This window comes from Macrobrachium nipponense, chromosome 1 (genome assembly GCF_015104395.2).
Source record: "Macrobrachium nipponense isolate FS-2020 chromosome 1, ASM1510439v2, whole genome shotgun sequence".
Classification (NCBI taxonomy): domain Eukaryota; kingdom Metazoa; phylum Arthropoda; class Malacostraca; order Decapoda; family Palaemonidae; genus Macrobrachium; species Macrobrachium nipponense.
Window position 1 is genome coordinate 161,827,120 of NC_087200.1, and position 27,050 is coordinate 161,854,169.

At 37.6% G+C, this 27,050-nt stretch overlaps 1 protein-coding gene across 1 annotated transcript in view; it reads right to left on the bottom strand.

Annotated features, from left to right (window-relative positions):
• The window catches only part of LOC135218982 (GATA zinc finger domain-containing protein 10-like), an 89,329-nt gene extending 74,592 nt beyond the window's left edge, over positions 1–14,737 (bottom strand). Inside the window, exon 1 of the mRNA XM_064255420.1 lies at positions 14,511–14,737. The gene's annotated coding sequence lies outside the window, so the exon portion shown is untranslated. The remainder of the gene's footprint in view (positions 1–14,510) is intronic.
• Between the last annotated feature and the right edge of the window lie 12,313 nt (positions 14,738–27,050).

The window sequence follows — 27,050 nt, forward strand, 5'->3', positions numbered from 1 at the left end:
GAACAACAACAACTCACCAACAACAACACTCAACAACTCATAACTATAACAACTATCTACAACACAACAAAAACTCACAAGCATAACAAATTAACAACACAGGCACAACAACTCTACAATCTAAATATCCATAGCAAAACAACAGCTCAAAAAAACACACAATAACTGACCATCAAGAAATTCCAGACCGCTGCCCAAAACTGTCCAGTCCAGACACTGATCCAAGACTGACTGACTGACTCGGCAGCTGTACCAGCAGACAACCCAGAACTCACCAACAAGCAATTCGATCGCTAACCATCCATCCACCAATTACACCCTCTCTCTCTCTCTCTCTCTCACAATCCTCGGAACAAACGGATCGTTCCTCCATAACCATAGATGCAAGTAATATTGCTATTGGGGGAGTAACCTCCCAGATTGACGATGAAGGTAATAAGAGACCAGTTTTGCATTATGAGCACTAAAAGAGGCAGAGAAAAATTATGTTACCTTCGATTGTTAGGCTTTGGCAGTCCTGCGGATGCTGAAGAGACTGCTATTTTTTTATTGGTGTGTAAATATTGTCACGGCTCACCATCCGTTAACATACCTGTTTAAGGAGAGCAAGATTACAAATTGCCAGCCTCTTTGGATCAAGCGAAAAGTGAAAGGGATCTCGTAGCATTAATATCATGGGCAATACCGTTGCTCGTGCCAACAATGCTATGACTAACCAAACACTGACAGTCGGTCTGCTGTGGGCATGACACATAGAAAACAGGAATCTCGTGAGCACCCACAGGTTGGTGGAAGTGATCAAGATGACAGCTGACTCAATGCAAGTGGGACTCTCCCTGGTCGATCCCAGAGTACAGTGATGCTCAAATCTCATGCGACATAACTCCACAGGATTTCGTTCAAAATCCACTAACTGGCAACCTAGCATGCTCCATATTTATCTATTATTTCAATGCGGAAACGCAATTATTGCATACAATATGGACATAATATGTTTCATAAGAGTGAAATCTGTCATATATGTCAAAACTGTAAGAAAATGTCACGTGTAGCAAATTTCAGAAAAAACTCTTTCGAAACAATTTCAAAACTTTCGTTCACACATCGCTGAAGCATTTGACCACAATGAAGTCGTCATCAAGCATCAGTTCAAATGTTAAATAAAAAAAATGAAAAACAATTGTCATAACATTAATAATGCTTCCAAAGCCAACATAAAATTTGAAATAGTCCTATTTGATTGCTTTTACACCTCAATGCTGAAAAAAAATGTAAATATGTATATTTAAAAGTAGAATGCGCCCACCGACATCAACGTGTGAGGGGAGCATGTGTGAGGTATCATTAGTGTCGGTGCAACAACAACCACCCGGTGTAACATAAGTAGGTCTACACTGAGTAGCGACAATGAAATTATCTTGAAAACACTTACTTTATATGTGTTAAAGGAATATGTGGATTTTCATACATAATTAATTGTTATAATTCTTAAATATTTCAAAAAATGATCGAATACTAGCAAATATTCGCCTATGCAATTATTCTTTTGTCAAAGCCAAGATATTGTTCCTAGGCCTAGTTGTTAGATTTCTTTACATTACAATTAACAGTCACATCTCTCTGTTAACAATTTCTGGCCAGAAAGCAAATGAGGTTATCTACACATTTTTGTTCTTCAAGTTACCTTATGAAAGAATAAATTATACACCAAAAGCAAGGAGAAGGACTTTTAGGAAAATAATATCTTAAACCAGTTGGAAAATAAGTCTTCCATACGCCTTGATATTAATACTTATGATATTTCGATTAATAGTCATCTTCTCCATATAATCAAAATCATCATCTTTTATTCCTCAAAGAACTGGTAATCTCTGCAAATAAAAACGTTAGTAACATTACATCTCATAAGTCTTAGTATATTCTTTTAGGCCTATAAATCATTTTGCAACATATAGGCAGCTTAAACGCAGCCTAAAACTTCAACATTCAAAGAAATCTGGTTATAATTCATATTCCTATTGTATTCGTCAAAAAAAAGATAAAATCTATAAATAAATTTGTTAATAACAGATTATATCTCAGAAGGCTTAGATTATTTTTTTAGGCCTATAAAACATTTTGCAACATACAGGCAGCTTAAACACAGCCGAAAGCTTCAACATTCAAAGAAAACTTGTTTTAATTCATATTCCTACGTTGAAAATGTTGTTACGACTCTTGAGCTTGTTAGGTCTACTGTCATAATGCAGCAGACGTAGGTATGTTGACCAGTCCGAGGAGCATGTAAAGTGTGCTTTCATTGATGGCACAGCTAACCTTATCACATCGCACTTAGAACTTAGCAGCATAAAAAAAAGAAAATCAGTTCAAATCACACAGATTACGAAATATACCAATGCATAAAAGGGATCATATTTATATAACCATAAAGAAAATAGGGCAAGCTGTGAATTCACAAACTTTTCGACATGTATGACATTAGAAAAAAAGTATAACACTACTTGGCAACATCACGTTGAGTCTGAGAATCTGGACGATACAAAAAGAATCATGTCGCATGAGATTTGAGCACCACTGTACATGCTTGGACAGTAAAAGTATGGTTGATTTTTGTGGATGGAGTGTGCTTGAGTTGGTTGGGAGTCACAGGTCTGAAGCCTGGATCAGCCAAATCAAGGCTTGTGTGAGAGCTGGGAGCAGTGAATTCCCGAGTTTGTGCATTTGCAAAAAGATGTGTCCTTCACTGAAGGAGGTATCTTATTTTGTAGATATCAGAAAAGTTCCGGTGATATCCAGGCCCAAGTTGTCCTTCCTTATGCTTGGATTGAGAGAGCCTTACACATGAGCAATGTTAGCCTGTATTCTGAGCAGATAGGCATAGATAATTCCCTTAGAAGAGCACGTGAACATTTCTTTTGGGCTGGTATGCATAGGAATGTTATTATATTTATAAGTATCTGTCAAGTGTGTAACACTTTGAAGAGCCATATACATAATACTGCCGAAGGCTTGATTGTTACCTGTGGTGCCCATTAAATCGGTTTTTGTGTTCACATGGATGTGATGGGACCACTACCTTTGAGCAAGTACAGGAAAAATATATTTGTGTTCATGGATGTGTTCACACCTTTCACACCCGTGTGTACGATGGAGAATAAGTTGGCAGGTGCAGTGGCTAGGGTGTTAAATTCCCTCGTGTGTCGGTTTGGGTGTTGTAGTGTGTTGATCAGTGATGTTGGATGCGAGTTTGTGAATCAGGTGATACATAAGTTTACAGCTCTCATGCTATTAGAGCATGTCACCATCGTGGCTTATCAGCCGTCAACCAGTGAACTAATTGAGTCCCATAATCGTTACATGATCAATATTTGAAGATACCTAGTGTATGATAACCCAACTTGGCTGTCCCTGCTAGACGGCTGAGCTAGCTTGTAACACCATTTATAATGGCTTGATTAGGTAGACACCATTTTTCCTGATGTACGGGCAGGATGTCAGACTGCCATACTCCTTAGAAATCTCTCAAATCACAGCTACTCGAGTCCTATTGGTCCTGGGAAATAGGTAAAAGAATGCAGTGTATGTTTTAGTGCTTGGCCCTTCCTTTACCCCAAAAATGTCATCCGACCAATACCAATACCAATCAAACCGTTCCAACGTCAAGTCCGTCATACAATCTGTCAGTGATATCTTCTCAAATGAGGAAATTAACGTTGCATATACGAAATGCAAAGATCTGATACCAGAGAGCATTCTCAAGGAGCAATCCACAAAAAACCTGTCCTCTCACAAGAAAATATCATATATCACTAAGTGGCTAAGGACCTGCTCGGTGGAAATCTATGCAAATGACCCTTATAATCTACCTCCAAAGGGGCCTGCTGACCTAAGCCTACCTGCGATGTACCACATGGCAGAAAATGCCTTCCATACAGCAAAATCCCTCCCAGAAATAATTGGAAAAAACTTGGATAAAATCGAGGAGACAAATGATAAATTCTCAAGAATCTGGGACGTGATCAAAGGACTACAGGAATCCCTAGACAGTCTTAAAACTGTAGAAACAAATAATCTCGCACGGATCTGGGATGCGATCAAAGGATTGCAGGAATCGATAGACAATAGCACAGATAGCCACCAGACTCCTTTGATGCGGCATCCAGTTTTTCCTCGCCTCCCAGCATCACGGGAGAGCCCCCATCATCTATAGACCGTTCTGAGGGGACTGTTGGTCTCCCAACTTCTTCTCCCTCCCCAGTGCCTCCGGTGGAAGAGAGATCTCCAGTGACGATCACCAGCCCTTGTGATTCTCCCCACCCTATCTCTCCCCCCCAACCCCCCACATCATGGATGCAGATGAGAGTGATCATGAGGGGTCTGGCGGCTGGCAGATACAAACAGTAAAAAGAAGAGAAGAACCTCTCGTTTGGCCACTAAACCGGAGCCCAACATTCGTGTTTCGCCACGCACAAAACCTGAGAAGAGATGTTATGTAGTAATTCACAATCTGCGTTCATCGGTGACACTAGACGCCATAGTGGAGAGAGTTAAGTTTCTCATGGGCTCTGACCCACTCATCTCTCACGAACTCCTATGCAAAATGAACATAAAGTGGTTTACAGGATTACCTGCCAAATTCAACACCTCAGTGTTCTTAAAGATGAGAATTTCGGTCCTAATATATTAGTTTCAAGATATAACCTAACTCTACCACACCCCCCCCCCCCCAAGGGAACTACTGATACCACAACCAGGGTCACTTCCACCGCAAGTGCCAACAAACCACCCACGGTGAGTGACTGCCCACTCCCCCTGGCTAATCCCCCCATCCACCCACATGATCAGCACATTCATCTCCCATCTTCGTGAGTAGCCATGGATACATTAAACTTAATCTCTTGGAATATTTTTGGCCTCAAGTGGAACATTCCTCTCCTAAACATGTTCTGCAAAAACTTCAAAGGCATCATTGCATTGCAAGAAACGCTCCTCTGGCCACATGACCTTGTCATCTGCAATTCAATACATGAAGACATTAGAACCTTCTCAACTTCATCGATGCAAGTTACAGATCAAATCAAAGCCGGTCGCCCAAAAGGGGGCCTTTCTTTCCTGTGGCACAAATCGTTAGACAATATGATAAAGGTGATGAACCACAGAAGTGACAGATTGCTGGGGCTTCAAGTGACAGTAGGAACTCTAAAATCCTAGTAATTAATGATTATATGCCCTTGGAAAATAGCAATAATTTTGATCAATACTGCATGACCCTAGGAGAGTTACACAGTATTATTCACGATTCTCCTGCTGATCAAATTTGTATAATCGGGGACCTTAATTCTCACCCCACAAAACAATTTTAAAATGAACTTACTTGCTTCTGTCAAAATCATGCTCTCCAAATTAGCAATGTAATGCTCCTCCCTCCCTCCTCCTATTCATATGTACATAATAGACTGGACGCAATTACAACCTCCTGGCTGGACCATTGCATTACACCTCCACAACTTCATGATTCTATTATGACCTGCAATATTCGCTATGGTCTTGCAACGGGCTACGATCACATCCCATTACAGGTGTCATTCAGGACCCCATCCCTCCCTACCGTGAACCCCCTAACTGACCGCCCACCAGCGGTAAACTGGGATTTTAAAAACCAACAGAAAACCAGATACTTTAGGGCAACCATGGAAACCAGGTTGCGGTCAATAGTTCAACCGGCAGACGCCTTACTTTGTACCAACACAAATTATAGAAATGACCACCATGCTTGCTTCATGCAGGGCTGCCTATAGATTTCGTCAAGGTAATTCTTGTAATATACCTGAATGGAATGACTTGGTTAAAGATTTATATAAATACTCACGAGAAATGTTTTTACTGTGGAGGCAAAATGGTAGCCCCAGGGTAGGACACCCTGCATTACTAATGAGTTGAGAGAGCGCAGTTCAAACTTGCTCTTAAGCACTGCAGATTAAATGAAAAACAAATAAGAGCCGATGCAATGTCTAGAAACTTATAATCTGGTGATTATCCTCGTCTTTGGAGAGATATCCAGTCTTTAAATCCCAAAACTAAAAAGCTATCACAGAGAGTAGGGGAAGCAGTCGGATTTAAAGCAAACCACTCAACCGACACCTGCATTTACATACTGAAAGAATTGCTGAACTACTATCTATCATCAGCCTCTCCTGTTTTCCTTTGTTTTGTGGATGTGAGAAAAGCATTTGACAGAGTAAACTACCTGAAGCTCTTCCTGAAGCTGCATAAAAGAGGCCCACTTCTATATTTAATTGTCATTTTATATTGCTGGTTCTCCACACAGCAATTCTGTGTCAAATGGGGTAACGTATTATCATTCAACTTCGGCTCCCTAAACAGGCTTCGGCAATGGGGCATTCTCTCTCCTTACCTGTTTAATACGTACACAGATGCATTGAATGCCAAACTGAACTCAGTCCCAATCGGATGCACTATCTGTGAAACAACTATAAACTACCTCTGTTACGCTGACGATATGGTTCTGATTTCCCCATCAGTGCAAGGTCTCCAACGACTCATCGACACTTGCCGCCAATATACAGAAGAATTTGATATACTATACAACGAAACCAAGACCCAGTGCATGTCGCTGCTCCTGAGATCGCTTAAGCATATTGCAGAACCACAAAATTTCCTCGGAAACCATCGGCTGGAATTTGTGCACGAATTTCCATATCTGGGTCATATGATCACCAACAACTTAAAAGATACGGCAGACATTGAACAGAGGCGTCGTAAACTATGTGCAACTGGCAAAATGATTGCAAGGAGGTTTGCTTTCTGTCACCGAGACGTGAAACTGCTGCTCTTCCACTCGTACTGCTACAGTATCTAAGGGTGTTCCCTCTGGACGAACTATACCCGAGAGACCATAAGACGTATCACTGTTGTGCACAATGACATGTTGAGATGCCTCACAAACACTCGTTGCTACCACTCCGCCACACAGATGTTCATAGAAAATCACCTGGACAATTTAAAAATAATTTTAAGGCGAACAATGTCCAGTCTGATAACTGAAGTGAGAAACAGCAGCAACTCGCTCATACAAAGCATCCTAAGGAGTGAAGCAAGAAGATCTAAATTGTGGGAGAGATGGGAAAATGAGGCCTTTGTCCCCTAAAGGACTTAATCTCTGAATTGGCATGATGTCATCTGCAGATTTTGTCATTATTATTATATTTATTGCTGATATTTTACTTTTTCATTATTACTGTGAATACTGTCAAGTTAAAGTTTTTCTACATTCAATTTTCGTACCCTCTGGAGCTGACTACTGTAACCACCTAAGGTCTCTAGGTGAAATGTAAGTTATATAATCTGTGCACTAACTGTTATAACTCTCAATGCATTTTTTTTCCATCAATATCATTACTGTTATTACCAGTATTATGTTTACTATTTTTTATCCTACCTCAGCTATTAAGTGGATAAGTTCCATTTATTCATTTTTTTATCATGTTGTCTGATGTATCTATATTGTGTATGTTACTGTCTGTATTTTGTATATTTCACGTATATGGCCCAGAGCTGAAATAAAGGATATTATTATTATTATTATTATTATTATTATTATTATTTTATTAAAAGTAATGGCTACTTCAGCAGCGTTACACTTGTAGAGATTCTCTCTATTTTGCGAATAGCGGCTTTTTCCGTGCTACTTAAACAGGCTAGTAGAGCGCCTATAGAGGTCATGGTAAAATACAGGGTCAAAATAGGTGTATATATTTGAATTTTACAGATAAACTATGATAACATAGTCATCAAAGTCATTAACGATTTTCTCTCTCTCTCTCTCTCATCTCTCTCTCTCGTCTCTCTCTCTCTCTCTCTCTCTCTCATCTTAAAGCGAGCTTTCGTCTGGAGCTGCCAGACATCCTCGGGCTGGGAAGCTGAGGGTGGACTGATCTTGGTGCGGTGTCCGTCCTCCTTATATCTGTGGCTGACAGCAGGGGGTCTGCCCCATGCTTGTCTCCTATTGGCTGGTGGCGGTGAGTCTTGTTTTCATTGGCTTGCCGGAGCCAGGTCTCAAAGCCACTTTCTTCGGGCCGATGGTTGCGTTGCAGCATATCCTGCAGCCGCCTGGACCTCCTAAGCGGCGCTGTAACATTGATGGGCGTTGCGCTACGCGGTGGGACGTCACGGCTACTTTGATTTCCATCGGCTGCAGGAGTACCTCGTTCGGGGGCGTTGTCATCCATAGAGTTGTCATGATCGGTGGTGTCATTGTTGGTGGCAGGTATTTCACCACTTCTCTCCTGCCGTTTTCAATTGGGTCTGTACTTCAACTAAAAGGGCATCGGGAGTGTCTCTATTCATCCAAGCAACCTCAAAAGCTATGGATTAAACACAAATATCTGTAATTTTTTAAATGTTATTTTTACCCTTTCCATCTTCCTGTTAGGGCTGAACTTGGACTTAAAGGACATTCGGAGAGTCACTGTTCATCTCAGCAATTACGAAAACTATGGATTAGAACTAATATCTGTAGTTTTCAGTTATTTTTACATGTCACCACCTTCCCACTTGTTCTCACCCCATTTCCTATCACAGCTGAACTTGGATTTAAAGGACATCAAGAGTGTCAGTTCTCTTCTCAGCAACCTTGAAAACAATGGATTAGATACTAATATCTGTCATTTTGAGTTTTCTTACAAGTCATTCCCTTCCCAGCTTTTTCTTACAAGTCATTCCCTTCCCAGCCCCCCTACTTATCGGGGCTGAATTTGGACTTGAGGGGCATCGGAGTGTCACTATTCATCTTGACAACCTCTAAAACTATGGATTAGACACTAATATCTGTCGTTTTTGGTTATCTTTACATGTCACCCCCTTTCAGTTGAGGCTGAAGTTGAACTTAAAGGCCATTGAGAGTGTCACTATTCATCTCAGCAACATCAAAAACTATGGATTAGGCACTAATATCGGTCGTTTTTGTTATATTTACATATCACCCCCTACCTATTGGGGCTGAACTTGGACTTATAGAGCCAGTCTCAAAGACTATGGATTAGACACTAATATAGTTCATTTTCAGTTATTTTTTACGTCACTCCCTTTCCACACCCTTCTCACTCCTCTCCCCTCTCCCTATTGGGGCTGGACTTGGACTTGAAGGGCATCAGGAGTGTCACTATTCATCTCAGTGACCTTGAAAACTATAAATTAAACAATAATGTCTGTTGTTTTTGGTTAACTTTTTCACCCTTCTCACCCCCCACTTCTTTTTGGTGCTTAACTTGGACTTAGAGTGCATCAGGATTGTCACTATTCATCTCAGCAAGCTCAAAAACTATGGATTAGACACAAATATCTTTCATTTTCTGTTATTTTTATGTCACCGTCTTCCCACCCCCTCCCTACTGGGGCTGAAGTTGGACTTAATGGGTAGCAGGAGTGTCCCTATTCATCTCAGTGACCTCATAAACTATGGATCTGTGGTTTTTGGTTATTTTTACAGGACTGATGTTGGACTTAGAGGTCATTGGGAATGACACTATTATTCAGCTCAACAACATTGAAAACTATGGATTAGACACTAATATCGGTTGTTTTCTGACATTTTTATGTCACCGTCTTCCCATTCCCTCCCTATTGTGGCTGAACTTGGACTTTATTAAAGGGCATCAGGACATCAGGAATGGATTAGACACTTTTTTTAGTGTCGTTTACAATAATTTTTACATTTCACCCCCCTTCACCCCCACCCCCTGGTGCCAGTGATGTCTTACCCCAACCATGTTCTTTTCCAGATGGTAAGTAATATGTAGTAAACCAAGTTTAGTTTAAATTCCTCAATGCATTTCAAATTGTGTGGCACACACATACATCCATTATACATACTACAATATGTGTAATAAGATTTGAAAAATATATCACCAAGAGTATTCTGACCAGATCAAATTTAAAACGTGGCTTTGATTAGCGCAAACCCAAGTTTGGGCGATTTGCTGAATTATGACTTGAGGAACTCATCATTTAAATGGGACACACGAGAGGAGTACAAAGTGCAAAATCACTACCATACTCTCACCTCCTCTGTAGTTCCCAATTAAGATTTTCCCGTTTGAAAGATTTACCCTGTTTCCCCGTTTATTAGAATATTATGAAATTTCCTACCCTTCCCTCGTACTTCCTTATTTAAATCCATGACATGGCATATGGTCCTTGGAACTAACAGGGCAATGATGGGCTGACTTTCCTCTCATTTGCGACAGAAATGTAGGTGATGGCGACAGCAGCAGCGACTTCCCATCGCTTTCTTGTACTTGCTTGAGATGTTTTGACTTCTGCCTAATAATTTTGTACTCAAGCGTAATCTCCTTCTAATTTGGTAGTTTTGTTCCATCATTCCTGAAAGGAGAAACGCTAGTCTTGCCATCTGTTGCTGCGTGTATTAACTTACGGTAATAGTGTTTCTAGGGCTTTGTAAGTAATTAAAGTCAGATTTTTTTTCTAAAAAATTGTGTTTCCACTTCGACACGAAACCAAAAATTATCTACGTACGGTATTTTGCTACACTGGTAGGAGTTCAATGGACAATATTTTGCTTTTAACAAAACGTCTTGGGGGAAGCATTTTTTATAAGAAATCTTTAACTTTGTCGGGCTATAAAATTTTGTATTCTTCTTTTCGTGTGCACGGTAACAGTAACATTAATCGCATCCAACAGGAAATCGCGCTCAAGGTTGCTGGCGCCAGTCGAGTAAGCAAGTGTCTGTCAAGTACACGTTCTAGACTGTGGTCTTTTACTGCGTCAAGGTTCAGAGATTAGAAAATGTGTCACTTCCCTTGACGGTTCGAGAAGCCGACTGTGAGATGCCACCATTAAATTCCCTACGATTTACTTTGTCAACCCACCCCCTCTTCTGTAAAAGAAACTATCTTGATGGCTTTTTTTGTCTGTCCGTCGGCCCTCCTATCTTAAAAACGACTGAGACTCGAGGGCTGCAAATGGTCTGCACCCTCTTATCATCAAACATACCGAATTGCATCCCTCTCACTCAGATTTTTTTATTTTATTTTTTCTTATTTTATTTTAAGGTTAAAGTCAACAACACAAGCCACCGCCGGGCTGTGGCAGAGTTTCATGGGCCGTGATTGAGAGTTTCTACAGTATTATGCTCTGTATAGGGACTATTGCGCCGAAAAAAGAAACTTCGGCGCATTGTTTACTTGTTTGTTTTTGTTATAGTGTTGTTGCTACTGAGGAGGAGGAATAGTGTGGTTGCACGACTGCCTCACAGAAATGTACTCTATGTTAGTTCAGGTTTGTTTTGGAATCTGTGTATTAATCATTTATTTGTCCATGTATTGAAGGCCAGATGAGTGTATTTCAGATTTATTGGAAAAACAAATGTCTTGCGTTCACTTTGCTCAATTAATGTTTACTTTTTGAAGGCCGGTTTATCTGATTGTCAAATGCTGAGTTTACTTAATTTACTTTACTTTAATAAAACTGGGTATTTTTATTTGTTTGAGAAATCTACGAACTGAAACTGATTATGATTACATAGCATAAGAATTGCTGGGTCAGTCCTCGTATTACTGATGCTGAAGATGATTTTTTTTCTTTGGCATTGCTTAGTCTTTTGACGTCGTTGGAGAACTTTAAACTGAAACAGGCCCTTTGCCCTTGCTTTGGGTTATTTTTTCATTACATGATTCCGTTATTTGGTTTGATTCATGCCTTCCTCAAGTTATGTCAGTATGTTTTCATTCTACCGACAAACTTTGGAAATCTCTCCTGCCGCAGCATTCCCTGAATCCTTTCTTTTTAGCAGTTGGTCAGTTGCTTCCAATGGGGTTAGGCCCCACTCTTTTGCGTTCACACCCTTCACCTATGTCCTTCAAGGCTCTGCATAACAAAGGCATTAGGTTTCTGGTCCTAGGTTCCCTCGCAGAGAAAGTGAATATACACATTTTCCAATTTAGCGAAACCCTTTATCGGAAATCAGACTTTTTCTTCCTGGCCTAGTATTTTCGAGGATGAGCTGACTGTCTCCCCTTTACTCCAAATTTCTGAGATCCCAATTATTTATCGACGTTTTTGTCAGGTACTGCACAATAACTAATGGCAGTTTTTGCAGTAGCAGGAAAAACCAGGTATAAAGTCATAGCAATATTATCCAGATATTCATACCAAATATCTGTGTAATGCTACAGTTTTTCCGTCTCACTAATCCAAAATGTCTCGTACATATAAATATACTATATAAATGTGTGTGTGGTGTATCTGTATATGTGCGCGTGTAAAAGTAGGCACGAAAATTATGCCACTAATGTCGTTTAACATTCAATTCATTATACCTTGACAATGACTTACACCTACCGGGAAATTTATATTGAGAATTGCCTCGTTCCAGGCAGGATTCGAACCGATGCCTGGTTTAAAAACAGTGACAGAGTAACATAGACCACCCAACCATCAAGAATGACATCATTGATGTCGCTATATACCTTGGCTTTACTTGACCCTGTCGAATTCAGGTTCCGTACTTATAATCGATATTAATTCATCTCCACCAGAGATCGGTTCGAGTCCAGCCGGAAACGAGGTACTTATTAATTATCATTCCCCTAAGCCCTAAGGTATAGTGAACTGAACATTAAACGATATTTATGGCATCATATCTGTGAATATTAAAGGGTCATGCGTGTTTTTAACAAAAACTCGTGTGTGATACATATATATATATTCATATATATATATATATATATATATATTATATATAGATATATATATATATTATATATATATATATATATATATATAATCTCCCTCACTAAGCAAATATATGGGATAGCTGCGTACTTCTTTGTGGATTTATAACTGATAATAATTTTATCCCAGTGATAATCTCTTGAAGATACACACTGTGAATAAATTAATTTTTAAAAAGTACCACGCTTGTACATATCAACAAAATTCTCAGAAAACTTTGGATACCCAAAATATGCATCATTGTGCTGCACGAAAACAAAAGCTTTCGGGAGAAAGAAAGAGACTGAAGTTTTCCATCGTTCATTAAAAATCACGGCACAAGTGGTCTGTCTTTTATGGATTATATACCTTAGGGGAGTTGGCGATGTGATAAAGAGAAAGACGTTTCCATTTATTTTGTTAAATGGGCAGTATGGGCTGAGGACAGTTCAGAAGCCTCCAGTCAAAATAAATAATTGAGGAGCAAGTAATAGGGCAACAACTCAAGCTTTTCAAAGGAAATGGATTGATCGAAAGTAGTTTGACTTTCTCTCTCTCTCTCTTATTCACACTGCGGCCAGACAAAATTCAGTACTGTCCTTGCTGTACTCTCCGTGTACTTCCTTTCTCTGGTTCGTTCCTATTGCACGCACTTCTCTTTCACATCCATTATGTGCACGCCTTAATTTGGCGTGACAGACGCTCTCTTTTCAGTCTGTATGTGTCGTGACCTTAACACAAATTTCTTTGTTTAGTGTTGCCGAAACGCAGTAATGTGCCATCCAGTGCAATCCAGTGTGGAAGTATTGATGATCAAGATGATCGTGCACAGAAGTGGGGTCTACATGTGACATGTCACACCAAGTGTGGAAAATAGTTCCACTCTGTTTTTCAAGGGTTAATTGTGGCCAGATATATTATTTTCTTATATTACATGATTCATTGACCTATATTCTCGGTCACCCATCAAAGAATGGTTGTTAACGTCGCCGTCGTTAAATTCAGCCAGCCTTGTGCTGGCACGGGCTCTTGCTTCACAGCAGCCCGTATAAAGCGGCGAAGTCGATCAAGCGAGGTCTTCATTGACACGTCGAATGCAGACGACAGTGACATGTTTAGGTTTCCATATAGTCAGGGTTACTTACATTTATTTTAAATTATTTTAATAAATGTAATGAGTGGTTGTTATCAACTTGAAAGGGATGTGAAGGAAAGCATAAATCGTTTTATATAAGTTAGATTTTACCGATGGTTGAATGAATTTAAAACCTAGAGGAGCGTGGAAGTCTGTCAGTGGTGTGGAAATGTGGCTGCCATCACTGCGTTTTGATCCTTAGTTGTACTGTGTCCATTTCAGAGGTGAATATACAGATACGTATACAAGGAATGTGTATGCATGCTGCACTTTACTCAAACCTAATTGTTTGTCTACACTTTGCTTTCGACTTTTATTTAAAAGAGTATGAATAAAAACGTCAGTCGAGTACAGAACCAAGATTAGTCTAGGCTATCAGTTGCCTCGCTATCATGACTTCTGCGAAACTGAAGATTAAACAAGAGCGTCTGCCACAAAGCATGGACCCACCAAAGCCACTAAATAATGATAAATTTAGGCTTAGGATAATTATACACTTAAAAATGGCTAAATATGCAGTAAAAACTGATGAAATATGCACTTGATAATAAGTAGTCATAATTTTAACTTATAAATAAATTATTTATAAGTTAAAATAAATTATTACAGGTGTATCAAAGATACCTTTTCAGTGGGCAGATGAGGGATACAAAATTCACACAAGCACTGTACGTATTTGCACGCCAGGAAGCGGAAACAGACGGAACTGGTGGAGCATGACACTACGGTGAGAGCCCGTGCACTCCTCTGCGCTCTGCCAGGCACGTCACTTGGATAATACAAGAATATGTCTCGCGTCCACTGACCAACAAGTCACAGCGCAACTATCCACAGCCTATTGAGCTGTATAGACGTCACTATGTATGGTCCTTTTGACTATAATATGACAAGATTTAAGTAAATTGTGACTGTAAGTACCTACTATAACATACTAATAATACTTAAGACTTTTACAAGAATACGACAATGCACTTACGCTCAAAAGTTGTTAAAATATGCATTTGGATATTCACATATGCAAATGCATAATCTTAAGCCTACATTGATGATTAATGCGAATGCGAATTTCTCTCTAGAATTATATATATATATATATATATATATTATATACACGTATATATATATATATATATATATTATATCTATATATACCACGGTATTATATAATATAATATATAATAATTATATATAATATCTATATATATATATATAGTGTGTGTGTGTGTGTGTGTGTGTGTGTTACGCCTCTTAACAATGCTACCGAGTTGATTGACTATGAATGAAAAAAATAAAAAAGTTCTTAAATTCCAAAAATAAGTAGCGCTGTCGGCGAAGTCGACATTTTGAAGTACGATTTGTTACAGTTTATGCAGAATGATTTTTGGCACTTATATCACTGTAACGCAATTTAGAACAAAATAATAATTAAACAATACATTTGCTTTTCAGAGCTGTAAAAAATAGTTGAGTAAAGGATGTAAGAAGCCATGCCGTTAAGAACTGCAGACGATTTCGGCTCGCGATCTAGATGTATTAAGGAATATTGATCAGTGTAGCCTTTATCGTGCGGGCACTTTCCGCATGTGAGGAACTTTAAAATATTATATTAAAACAGGTACCGTCTTCTGTATTTACCGCACGTACAATTTTTTTTTTTTAAATAATGTTATATATGAGTATTACATAGTCAGTTGACTAACCTTGGTTCCACTGTTGCCGTGTTAACCTATCGCTGTCGCAAGAGAACCCGAAGAGAGTAGTGTTGCGGTTGCAAAAGAAAGCACTTGAATGAATATCTCGCTGTAATCGTTTGCCCTATATACGTTCAGCATGTTCCATAACATGGCGCAACCGTGCCAAGCAGTGGCATTAGCTGCTCATTCAGCATGAGTCAACGATATCTAGTAAATAACAAACTGTGCCTTGATTAAAGAAAAAGAAAGGATGTTTTCTGTGATAGATGGTCTTTCGCTTATCTCTGTCGTATCTCGCTCATACGATGTATCCGGCGCACGGTCTAGAACGTGATCCAGCGGTACCGAACAGGTATCGTATTGCTAGTTAATCGTTGCACTATCGCCAGCCAGTCATAAAGGGAGATTGCATGTTACAAGGCCATAATATTTTTTTTTTCTCCGGTGGTAGTCCAGCGGCAACTTCAGCCTCGCCCCACTACATCATGACCCCAATCGAATGAAACGTTGAGCAAATGCTTTTGCTTGGATTGTACAGCATTTGCATCACTTCCAGTGAATAAAATAAAGCAAATGCTTTTGCTTGGATCTGTAAAGCATTTGCTTCACTTCCAGTGAATTAGATAAAGCAAATGCTTTTAGATGATACTTAAATTCCAGCAAATGCTAAGTAATTATCAGTAATTGCTTCATTTCCCATGAATAAAACCTAGCAATTGCTTATGTTTCGAAGCAATGACTTAAAAAAAGTTGAAGGCAGCATATGAGGTGCTTGACGCGACAGTGAACCTCATATGGCAGATTTTCTTCTAATTTACAGTATGGTGTTTTATATATATATATATATATATATATATATATATATATATATATATATATATACATATATATATATATGATGTGTGTGTGCGTGTATTGCATAGATGTGTATATATAGACATATATATACATATACACTTATAAATACGTATATATATATAATTCTATAATATATATGTACTATATATATATATATATATATATATTGTGACGAAGCGCCAAGTATCTGGTTACTACACTTACCATTCATCAATTATTACCTCACAACAACCAGACACCTGAACCCTCATCACAGGTACTAAACGACTGAATACTCTAAAGGCAACAGTGATCCCTTAACAACTTACCAGTATTGCAGAAAATCAGACTAAGTTCACCAAAACAGGTGTGAGGTAATCTTGTAAGTAATTAAATTAATCAAAGGGCATCACTCCATCAACAACTTTAAAAGTCTAAGTATTTCCCTGATTTCAGAAGTCTAAGTACTTCCCTGGTTCTAAGTCACTTCAAGTTAATTGAAGGAAAACAGATCAATTACCACTCTATGTTTCTACCTAATGTCAATATAATCATATGCAAATATACTGGTTAAAAATGAAAATACTTATAAAAATTTTAGATACAAAAATTTATTATTAAACTCAAAATTTATAAGTGAAATTCACAATATCAAGGAAAATTACTGTTACTTGAAAACAAAGCAAAGTTTAATTAATTCTTGAATCAATTAAGTAAAATTAAATCAAAATTAATATATCACAAAATTCAAGAAAATTAATTCAATTGAAATTCAAAAGTGTTAGGCAATAATTGAAATTTGTAAATTAATTCACAAGTGCTAAACAACAATAAAATTTGAAAAGAATTCTAAGTAAATGCAAATTAATTCACAAGTGTTAAAGTTTAATTAAATGTGCAACAATTAAGTAATGAAAATAACTAAGTCAATTAAATTGTGAATGCAAATGATAACACAGAAAAATGTGGAAAATACCAAAATTGCAAAAAGTATTAATCACACAGAATATAGAATAAAAACACACACTTCAATAAGAAAATGGATAAATGCACTTCAAATGAATCAAACACAGAACACCAAAATTTGCAATGTGTAAAAATGTAAATCTTTTTACTCAAACCACTGTAACTATTAATTATTAGTTTTCTAAACCATAGTAACCAATAGTTATTAGTTTCTTACCAAACCATCATAACCATTAGATATTAGTTATTAGTTTTTACCAAACCTTCGTAACCATCAGTTATTAGTTGCAACTAATAAAAATGTAACACACTTTACCTTGGTATACCAACTTCTTTCTTCAAAAAATTCACCAATTCACAGAAATAGGCGCCGTTACACACACTTGTAAAATGTTTGTTCAGATTCCACAAAAAGCACTAAATAAACTCTAAGAAATATCAAATCTGAAATCTACAAGTTACGAGAGACCATTTTACATTACGTTAATATCAATTATGGCGAGGCAGAGAGAGAGAGATGTGAACGGTTTGAGGTTTAAGCCCGAATGAAATCTTTCATTTCGCACAAGAGCTGGGCAGTGGAGAAACCACAAAATGTTTTGAGACACAATTCTTCCAGAAGCTTTGAAAAGTGAAGCAACTTAACATATGAACTGTGAAATCTGCACGTGGTTTCAGGGAAAGATGAACGCGTATCAAACGAGTATACATTCATGTATGTACTAGTTCAACAGACACGTACCCGATCAAGACGGAGGTCGAGTGATAATTAAGACTGACATGTTTTTAAATACACAACGAAGACTCGAGCTCCCTTAATCTCGAGGAGATGAAAAGTTACTGAAACAATTCTAGCTTTCAACGGACAAAGATATTCTCTCTCTTTCTACAGTCTATGTTATATATTCTTTTACAATATGTAATGCAGAAATCTGAACAAACATTTTAAACATCCTATCTCTAAGCTATCTAGGAATCTGAAAAAATGTTGCCAAAATCTTATACACAATATATTATACAGTCAAAGAGGGGATATATGCATTTTGACAGTAGCAATATATAATATATATATATATATATATATATATATATATATATATATATATATATATATATATGGGTGTGCGTGTGTATGTGTGTGTAAATGTACATGCATTATATAGGTATATGCATAGACATATATATGTATGTATTATGTATAAACTAAAATTGATATGGGCAAAAACAAGAGTAATTTAGAATAGGTATTTATTTAAGTTTCTCTCTGAGTATTTAATATTTTGTGTGCCCTCCATCTGCCTGTACCACAGCCTGCATTCTTGAGGGGTATGATTTCAGCAAATCGCAAAATAGCTGAGACTCAAACTCCATTTCCCTGAACACTTCGGTCACCTCTCTTCACAGGTCGTTGAGGCTTGGTATACCATCATAGTTCACTGTGCACACTTCAGCACTACCCTTTAGGATACTATCAATGTTTTCACACACATGAAGGTCAGGGAAGCTACCTGGAAATTCATTTGACGAGAAGAAATCGATACCACAGTTTCGAAGCAGCTCCTGTGTCTGAAGAGCCTTGAAACATGGTACCTTATAATGCAAAAATGTGACTTCTTCAATAGATAACACATTTTCAGGATCTTTGAGGAAAGGAAATACTCCACCAGTAAGCACAGTTTCTCTGAAGTATTTGCCATTCCATGACTGTCCTTTTTCTTTGATGATCCACATTAACTATTTGGCTGTGAAACAGAGAAAAATTCCCAAACATTCAGGAAATTTCACAACTTAGCGATAGCACATGTTATCGCTGATATCATCCAACTTAGCAGCCCAAATGATGTCATTTTTATGATTTGGCTTCCTGACTGTGTAAATGAAGAATTCATCTGATGCGGCAACATGGAGAAAGTCAGCTTCATCCCAATCTTTAAGAAATGAACCACAAAAGCATGCACAGTCTTCTCTCTGTTGCTGAGTGATGTTGGGCGTGCTGATAACATGAAATGGCTTGATACCAGATTTTTTCAACTCACGATATACAGCACTATAACTTCTCTTCTTTCCCCTTTTTGTTTCTAGTTCAAGCGCCAAATACGTAAAGACTTTCTTGGTCTACCGACTGCCTCAGCCATGATGTCTTTTGACTCCTGAGAAAGGACTTCAGGCCTTCCAAGCTTCTCAATCTTTTTGCGATGACAGTCATATGGATTTTTGTTCCAGTTTCTTTTAACAAAGGATTCATCTCTTTTAATGTATTTTGCTATCCAGGAATGTGAAATGAAAGATGCGCCAGCATCACTGGCCTCTCTGAAGGTTATAGCCCAGATTCGGTCAGTCCATCTGATTTTCTCCGAGTCGTTAGCCATGGCTGTATCTAACTGCATTACTCAGTCTGAAAATACAAGAAATATAAAATGAAAAATAGCTTAGTAGAAACTTAAGATAATGTACTTGGAGATAGGCTATAGCAGAAAACTTCATAACCTTCCATTTGTTCTATGGAGGGGGGGCCTCTAATTTCGAAACACTCAGTGTGCACACACACACACACACACACACACACACACACACATATATATATATATATATATATATATATATATATATATATATATATAAATGTGTGTGTGTGTATTGTATACATACACACACACATACATACATATATATATATATTATATATATATATATATATATATATATATATATATCACTTTATCTAAGTTAATAAAATGTTTTACCCAAGCAGCAGATAAAAGAACCACTACTACAGCAACAACTGCAACTCTCCTTAACTACTACTACAAGTACCACAAATACATTATTTTCCATTGCCAATATAGTAATTATCAAGTAATATTGGAACTTTTGGTATTACATAACTGGCGCAAGTGCTGTTTTAAATTCACATATAGTTAGTATTCACATCCTCTAGTATTATGTATTAGGAGGGAGGGGGGAATTAAACTCCTATGAATTTTTAAAAAGACTATTTGGTTCGGAGTTAAGGATACCTGAGAGGCATTTATTTCAAGAATAATTTATAATTGTCATATTTCATATTGCATTCAAATTCAACTCATTCTTCCTGGAAAAAATGGTAATCAAAACCAAACTAACCAGAAAACTCAAATGAGCTTCTACACAGTGAGTAGGGGAAATGACCCCATTTTGGCTCATTCTCAACACCCGACCCCAATTCGGCTCATGGGCGATAAACCCCCTAAGGTCGCCTTTCTCTTAACCTCATGTAAGTTGACCATTAGCGACTCGACGGGAAAACCACCAAATATTTCGCTCTAGTTCAGAAAAGAATCCCAAAATGGCTCATGAAGAACTCTTAGGATAGGAGAACCATGGTTTCGCTCAACCCCTTGAAAATACCCAACCCCATTTTGGTTCAAGATATACTCTACGGATGAAAAAACCAACATTTCACATAAATATGAAAATGAGTGGAGTCCCTTAACCTAATCTAACCTAACCCACTGAATGAAAGTATTCTAAGCCCCTTAACCTAACCTAACCCAACCTATTGGCTTAAGATATACTGTACGGATGAAAAAAACCTTCTTTCACATAAATATGAGTATGAGTGAAAAAATGCCAAGTCCTTTAACCTAACCTAACCTAACCCACTGAGTGAAAAAATTCTAAGTCCCTTAAGGGGGCCGGCTGGCTAATGCCATTCTTTAAGGACAGGACTTTGATATTCATACCACTTAATAAGGTGACTTGGGACATATCCAAACCGCATATGATTTTCGCCTCTGACCTTTGGTTTTGTGACGCCAGGGTGATTTATCCCAAAAATAACCATTTTTCAAATTCTATCTCCTCCCTTGATATTCAATATTAAGACCTGAGATTACTACCATATATAGACCTGATGTAGACCTCCAATCAAATGAGTTTTTTTTTTCTAAAAGTCATTTTTTTGCTAGATATGAATTTTTCATTATGGTAAAAAAATAAACCCTATAAATTAGGAAAACAAAATTTATAAAAAAAAAAAGACGAAACAAAAATTGGAAAAAAGGGCTTCATTTGATTGTTCTACAATGTCTTTCTGAGTTATATACCAAATTCCAATGTTATAGCTTTAAAACTAAGTGAGAAGATAGATTTTGAAGGTCAATAACTATAGTTTTGAGATACGGGCGTTCAAAGTTTTTCTTCGTATTTTTATAACGACAGTGTTAATAAATAATGATTATTATGAATGTATATTTCTTTTTTGTGTATTAATAAACCAAAACTATTTTATTTATCATAATTTAATCATAAATGATGATCCCTTTGCTCATATATCGTAGATTGGGGCACTGCGTCAGGCAAGACAGGGCACTCCTTCCTACGCAACTCTCTCTCTCTCCTTCACTAACTCGGCTTATTACAGCAAATTTTCTTCTTCTGTATGTTAGCTAGATGTTTTCCTAGTATTTTCCGTTTTGGCATGATGAAATTCTTGCCAAAACAAAAATAAACAAACGTAAATGCAAGAGAATGTCAAGAGGTGAAATTCGAAGTTGTAATCTCATTTTACAAAGACAGTGTTAATAAATCATGATTATTATGAATTTCATATTCCTTTTTGGGTAATAATAAACCAAAACTATGTTATTTATCATAAATTAAGATCCCTTTGCTCAAAGATCGTAGCCTGGGGGACAGTGTGATGTTTGCTTCAGGCAACCCTCCCTCTCTCTCTTCAATAACTACGCTAATATCGCATATATTATGATATTCTGTAATCATATTAGAGCGAATTTTCTTCGTCTTTATGTTAGCGAGATGTTTTCCTTGTCTTTTCCTCATTGGCATGATGAAATTCTTGCCGAAACATAGATAAACATATGTAAAAGCAAGCGAATGTCAGAGGTGAAACTCGAACGTGTAGTCTACTTGAAGTCTGTGCTCGCACTGGATCATGGTTCAACTTGATACTCCCCTCTGCGACCCACGGAATCTCTACAGATGCCATTTCTCACAATTTCTTTGACAATAATTATCAAAATTTACGATAACAGAAGAAATATTGCATTTTCTTGTGCGGATGAATGTTTTAGGTTTATTGAGTTATGTTTACTAATTACCCTGTAACTACGAAAGTAAGAAGAATTTTGACGAAATTTTTCTTATAAATATTCTCAATTGCCATATGAAGCTCCATGAATTTTTTCATGACTTTGCATTTTTTGCCCTATACCCCCATATATAAGGGTTCTGCCCGGCCCCTTTAACCTAACCTAACCCAACCCAACCCAACCTATTGGCTCATGATATACTCTACAGATGAAAAAAAACCCATTTCACATAAATATGAATATGAGCAAAAAGATTCCAAGTCCCTTAACCTAATCTAAACTAAACCAACCTAAAACACCGAGTGAAAAAATTCTAAGTCCCTTAACCTAACCTAAACTAACCCAACCCACGTGAAATACCCAACCCCATTTTGGCTCAAGATATACTCTATGGATGAAAAACCACCATTTTACATAAATATGAGTATGAGGGAAAGAATTCTAAGTCCCTTAACCTAACCCACATGAAATTCTCAACCCCATTTTGGCTCAAGATGTACTCTATTGACGAAAAACCACCATTTCACATAAATATGAATATGAGGGAAAAAATTCTAAGTCCCTTAACCTAACATAGCCTAACTCATATGAGTATACGAAAAATATGAATATGAGGAACAAATTCTAAGTCCCGTAACCTAACCTAACCCACGTGAGTATATAACAAGATATGAATACGAGTAAAATAAATTATAAGTCCCTTAACCGGACTTTCTCCATGACTCACTCAAGTAGGTTACTACCCATCACCAGTATATATTTCTCTCCCTCTCTCCTTTTTTCCCGAAAGTCGCTTCCGAACTTATTGCATGCAGCATTCTCCGACTTGGTTAGTGTTACAACACAGTCGATAACTAGCACGCTGGAACAGAAATTTGAAGCATATCAATTTTGCATTGATATACTATCAGAAGAATATTCGCAAAGGATATATGAAGTATGGGAACAATGCTGATATGTGTGCATAGATTAATCCAGGTGTATTTTACCTTTCACCCCAAAGCTGACAGTTAACCTGGTCAAAACGGAAAGAATAGGATACAGTGTGTGTCATCTATCCTCAGAGTGTCTATCCCCTCCGCTTTAAACATTTTTTATCAGTTATGGCTCTTCTTACTACCTGACTTTCAATCTGAACATTTCGTCCTTTTGGAATATTTGAAATAGTACCTCATTACCCACAGATCACTCCTGTGTAAATGGTGTACTGATAAAACCTCATTCATTCCCCATAGCATATTCCTTATTATTATTCCATAATGACTGGTGCAGTGTACAGAAAATGGAATGCAAAGTCCGCACTTATACAAAATATCCGGTTGTATCTGTCTTTTAACTTCGTAAATGGTACATTCAGAATGATTGCGCAGAAATCTGAAAAATCCTTGCGAATGAAATTCAGGCTCGATAGCGTAACTGTCAAAGAAGATAATCATATTTCTGGGTTACCTTTCCATGTAGAAACATACCCAGTGACCTATACTATTAATACCCGAAGATGACTCTAAAGTGTTAGATATAAAGACTAAAGGTTTATTTCTACTTAACGGTAATATAAATCTTCCTACATCATTTAAGGCGAATATTCCTAAACATCCAATTAACCTGAAGATGACTCTAAAGTGTTAGATGTAAAGATTAAACATTTATTTCTGCTTAACGGTAATATAAATCCTCCCACATCATCTGAGGCGAATATTCCTAAATATCTAATTAATGGCCGTAACATGTCTTTTAAAGACATTTCTAATTCTCTAGTATCCATCCATTTCACCCTCTACATCGCACTGAATTATCCTATCTGAATCGATTGATAAAATACCTTCTGTATCGTCAAAAAACATTACTATGTGTGGCTTTACCACTGGCCCTGCCAATCTAATTGTTATCCTCATACCAGCGGAAATTTCGACCGGTAGCGAATTCTTGGTCGTAAACTAAAACAGAAAATATATCTCCCCCTTTTAAAAGCATTGTAAGTGATCGTTTTCATGCCCGGCCCCGATTGCCTTCTGCGTTTCGTGAGATAATTGCGTTATTCTCCCGGGGAATGTACTCTGAATATTATATGTAATGTTCCCGTTAATAGTGATATGTATATTTACTTAACTCGCAGTGTTTGAAATATAACCCATTCCTGGCATATTCTCCTGAAAAATTCTTCATATCAACCAAGGGGATTAACTTCTTGGGAATACACGTTCCAAACTTCTGATCGATTAATATAGATGATTCATTCGTTCCGATGATATACGTTTTATACTGATAAAGCCTCATTCAAAGCGGACATGGTATTATAGTGCGGGGTAACCCTATTAATCCATAATTTTGCCTTCTCCACGTCCAAATGGTTCAACTCTTCATTTATATCTGTACCCAAAATCCAGCTGTTATTAGCCATCTCTAACCTATTTCTCAAATCCAACGAATCTTGCAAATACGTACTTGTCAATACTCGCTAGACCAAGGAGCAAGGGGAAGTAGGTATGTATACCAATTGATTTAGCAGTCGCCATGACACTCGTTTCCCACCTGGCAGCGTCTTGGAAGGTATTAGCTGTGAATGCTCTAATTTACCAAACGTCCCATTATAATCGTCATTAAAAAAAATCACTCCGTCATAACATAGTCATTGCACTGGGTTTAATTTTTTTAACAGTTTAATATACGATTGATAATGAAATATCGGACAAACTTCCACCAACTTCTCATTCAAAAATATGGATACAGATCTGAAAAGTGTTACTTATTCCATTGACAAATGCTTCCTTACATTTACCAGCTTCTGATTCGGGAACCTTCTTTAACGTCCATTGCACGGTATTCCCATCCTTTTTCTTTAGAGGAATAACCTGTAAATACCTCGAAAACTGATTGATGACTATTAAAAGATCTTTATTACCTTCGTTATAAGGAGCGAGTTTAGACATGTCAGTCAGATCACTGCTAACGACGACACGAGGTTTCGGAGGTACGACCTTTCTTCTATAAGTATAAGAGGGTTGACTCTGTAGGACATTTTTGACATCATCTCTAACCTTCCTCACATCTCTGAATAATGTATTTATACCGCTAAAACTGCCGGGGTATTCAACATTTTCATATATCTTCTTCAATACCCGCAGCTGCTTCTTAGTCACCACTGTTGATAAATAACTTGATATTCGGTTTCACCCATCATATTAGTCCTGAGCTGTAAACTATCAGGTGTGTCAGCTGCGAGGTCAACCAGTAGATAACCGTACTACTGGATATGAGATAATGCCTTCTTATAATCTCAGAGAATTCGCCACCCTTCTGATGTCCGAATAATTGACGGCCCAAAGTTTCAATTTGAACTATGTCTCTGTTCTTCATGAGAATGTAATGGGAGCAGTTGAGACTGATACTTCTACTGAATTTACCCAAATGGAATACATTCTCCATTATGAACATGACGGAGATTGATGAATGCCAACCAGCAGTAAACGCCTCTGTGACATGTTTATTATCACACGCTTCTAGAAAGCCGTATCGAGACAGTCCCAGTCAGTCATCCCTCGATCTATATATTTAAAGAGGTTTAATAATTCTTCACTAACCATGATCTTGTTTCCTATAGGCAAGTACTTCTGTAATGGATGTTAGATTTTGGGTCTAGATCCAGTATATGAGATACCAGATGAAACTAATAGATAATGTATCTGCAGACTCTCCTGATTATAGAATGACCAGTGACAGACATTCTGGAGGGTGGTTTCCCCCTGACAGACACACTGAAAAGGGGGGGTTAATTGGATCTAGATCCAACTTGGGAGATACCAAGTCAAATTTACACTACAATAGCACTGCACATCCTAGAGTACTGTGGTAGTAATGACAGACATTTTAGTGGGTAGTTACCCCCTGACAGACACCCCACAATGAGTGGGGAGGGGGAGGGGGAGAGTATTTGCATCCAACATTGGAGATACCAAGTAAAATTTGTACTACAATAGCACTGCACATCCTTGAGTATACAGTGGTGTATGAATTTCTCTTCATACTCTTTAATTTTTTTTGGCAAATCACACTCTTTCCCGAGTTGCTGCTGTTCTACCCTGCTATGATAATTCCAGACGGATATGCAAACAGATCTATCGCTTTTGCGGAGAAAGGAGTTGCTTGCATCTCAACGGTTCCGATGATGACATTATTCTTACGAAGAGAAAGAATGTTTAAAATAGGGGTAGCAAATATTTTATTTACTTAGACATTACAAACGAATACATTTTTATATACACTGAATAGCCATATCGTAACAGATTTCTTATTTACATAGAACACACAGGTGTGGAGAGAAAGGGTGTAAAAAGTAGTTAGCAAATATTGTATCTCAAAGAAGGTTCTCGAATCTGAAACTTTTGCAGGGGTATCACGTTTGAATACAGATGAAGGTAGGGAATTCTATAACAAGCAGGTGAGGGAATACCTAAACGACAGAAATAGAAAGTTATATAGTGTACATCCGAGAGAAATTAAAGCGGCGATAGCTGAAAGAGTTATCAGGACACTTGAAAGTAAAATATAGTTACTTAACTCACAACAATACAAATAAA